The 2918-nt window shown below is 31.7% G+C and overlaps 1 long non-coding RNA gene across 1 annotated transcript in view; it reads left to right on the top strand.

Moving 5' to 3' along the window:
• The first annotated feature begins 1006 nt into the window (after positions 1–1006).
• LOC106292718 overlaps positions 1007–2918 on the top strand; it is a 3165-nt gene continuing 1253 nt past the window's right edge. The window contains exons 1-2 of the long non-coding RNA XR_001260227.1: positions 1007–1096; positions 1222–1685. This is a non-coding gene — a long non-coding RNA (uncharacterized LOC106292718). The remainder of the gene's footprint in view (positions 1097–1221; positions 1686–2918) is intronic.

Here is a 2918-nt window from a genome sequence, read left to right as displayed (position 1 = left end):
AAAAATATAAATATTTCATTTTCAAGATAAGAAATTCAGCTTTTACTCAGTTACTCAATATATAATATCTTAAATTTTTTTTTTAAAAAAATATACATAATTTATATATATAGATTAATCTTTCAAACTTAAACTATTATATTATATATGAATAATGTTTTTAAATAAAAATAATTTATGATTTAAAAAAAATAAAAACAACAAATGGTTATTTTCAAATAATGGATGTAATTTACATTATACTATCATTTAACAAGTATTAGATACGTTTTGATATATCATTATTTTCTATTTCCAGAAAAAAAAAATTGTTAAACATCAATATCATCTAGGTTAAGTATACTAGCAGCACAAATTCAAACATCACAAAAAATATTTACATACACATTATAATACAATAATTTAATTAAAAAATACAATTCAAAAAAAAAAATTCAAAAGAATAGTTATATACTTAATATTTGAAAATCAAAGATATTTTTGCTAAAATTATACTTACCTGGCAAAGGAGATCAACCATCTTTTTACGGATCGATCGATTGTTTAGCATGTGGTCGATCCGAAAATACTCTGCAGTTTAATTAAATATCTAAAACATTTATTCCAACACTCAACAGATAGTTTTGCGAAATATGATAACTAGATAGCCAAAAAAATTACAAAAAAATATTTAAATAGTAAAGAATATGTTAATTTAACGTGTTAAAATTTAAAAATAAATTTTAATTATGACATGCGTCTTAACATTTATATAAATATATATCATAACCTAAATATAAATAATTTAACAACTTAAATTAGAAAAAGAAAATCAGTAGTCTATTAATATAAAGAAGAACTTCACTAGTTTATTAATATAAAGAAAAACTTCACTCCCCTCCACGTCACTACATAGGGAGAGGAGAGAGTGACACGTGTTGTTTCTAGAGCGCCTCTTAATCTAAGTTTCCGTGTTTCTTTTCGTGGGCTTGATTTATACAAATTTGTTTATTTTCATTTGGGCCTGGCTACTCTAATGTGACGATCACTATCTTCGTCTTCTCCCAAACCCTAATTCACACCGACTGTTAGAGCGCAGCCGCAACACTGAAGCCAGGTAATTAAGGTTCTCCATTAATTTCTACAACCCTCCTCATCCCTCTACGTTACATTACATTTAATTCCTCTTCATCTACTTTATTCTAACTTCATATATATATACACTATAAATAATGCAAACAGAGCCTGCAACAATGGTGACCTCTCATGTCCTGCTGCAGATTTAAAATCCGGTCGTTTTCAGAAGACAGTGGTCACACGTCTACTTCATTTTTGGGAAGCAAGAGATGTGAAGAAAGGAAGAAGCTAATAAGGATTGATGTGATCCTGATTTATGAAAAGGCTGTCCTTCTCATCTTCCCTCGCCTTTCTTCCCACTACCGCTTCAAACGGATAATTTTACAGAAACATAACACTTTTTTTCATTTTTTTGAATCTCTAAGAAATAAAGGAATCTTTGTGATATACAATTGTGATTGATCTTTTACAGGCTAGGTTATTTGCATTTAGATAGAATCGTTCATTGTTATGTGAAACCAGAGTACATGTTTTGGATTAGAAGAGGAGTCTACGGCTTGCTGATTTTGGAGTGGCTAGGATTGAAGCTCAGAATCCAAACTGTTACTCTTGGATGCGTAGCTCCAGGGGTAACTCTTACGTTAATGATTGACTAGGTTTCAATCACTCTATTGAAACGTGTTGTTTGGATTTTTAATTGGTTTTTGGTTTTTGGTTTTTGGTTTTGTTGGTTTAATATAAAAACGTAGGGGCTGTTTGTTTCACCATTTGTCATCTCTATCCAAATGATTCATTTGTATGATCTATTCAAATGATCCATTCAGATTTTTGTGATTGTTTGTTTGTCCATCCACATAGCTCATCTAGATGAATCATCTAAATTGATTTTATGTTTGTTTCATTATTTTCATTTCCATTCAAATGAGTTTAGTAAAGAAATTACCAAAATATCCTTGTGTTGATTTAATCATATGTTTAATATTAATTTTAGCTATATTACATTTAATTATTTAGTTTAATATATTTACATTAGAATTATTTCAAAATTAACGAGTTTTCTTTTTGCGGTTTGGGCGGGAAAACAAGTTTTTTCGGTTTTAGCGAGAAAACACATTTTTATGTTTTGGTGGAAAACAAGATTTTTCGGTTCTAGCGGAAAAACGATATTTTTCGATTTTGGCAGGAAAATACAAATTTTTGGTTTTGGCGAGAAAACAAGTTTTTGTGGTTTTGTCGGAAAAACACGTTTTTGGCGAGAAAACACGTTTTTACGGTTATGGAGGGAACCACGTTTTTGCGATTTTGGCGGGAAAACACGTTTTTGTGGTTTTGTCGGGAAAGCACGTTTTTGGCGGGAAAACACATTTTTTGCGTTTTTGGAGGAAAACACATTTTTGCGATTTTGGCGGGAAAACATGCTTTTGCGGTTTTGGCGGGAAACCGCGTTTTTGCGGTTTTGGCGGGAAAACACATTTTTGCGGTTTTGGCGGGAAAACGTGTTTTTGCGGTTTTGGCGGGAAAATATGTTTTGCGGTTTTCGCAGGAAACACGTTTTTGCGGTTTTCGCGGGAAAAATGAGATTTTTGGTTTTGGTGGGAAAATGAAATTTTCGATTTTAGCGGAAAAACGAGATTTTGCGATTTTAGTGGGAACACACGTTTTTGTGGTTTTGGTGGGAAAACACGTTTTGGCGGGAAAATACTTTTTTTTTTGGGTTTTGGCGAGAAAACGAAAATTTTCGGCTTTGGCGGAAAAACGTGATTTTGCAATTTTGGCGGGAAAACACATTTTTGCGGTTTTTGCGGAAAAACGCGTTTTTGGGATTTTGGCGTGAAACGCGTTTTTGCAATTTTGGCGGGGAA

Source organism: Brassica oleracea, chromosome C1, assembly GCF_000695525.1.
Source record: "Brassica oleracea var. oleracea cultivar TO1000 chromosome C1, BOL, whole genome shotgun sequence".
NCBI classification, from domain to species: Eukaryota; Viridiplantae; Streptophyta; class Magnoliopsida; order Brassicales; family Brassicaceae; genus Brassica; species Brassica oleracea.
The sequence above is the reverse complement of the archived record's forward strand: the minus strand, read 5'-3'. Positions and strand labels throughout refer to the sequence as shown.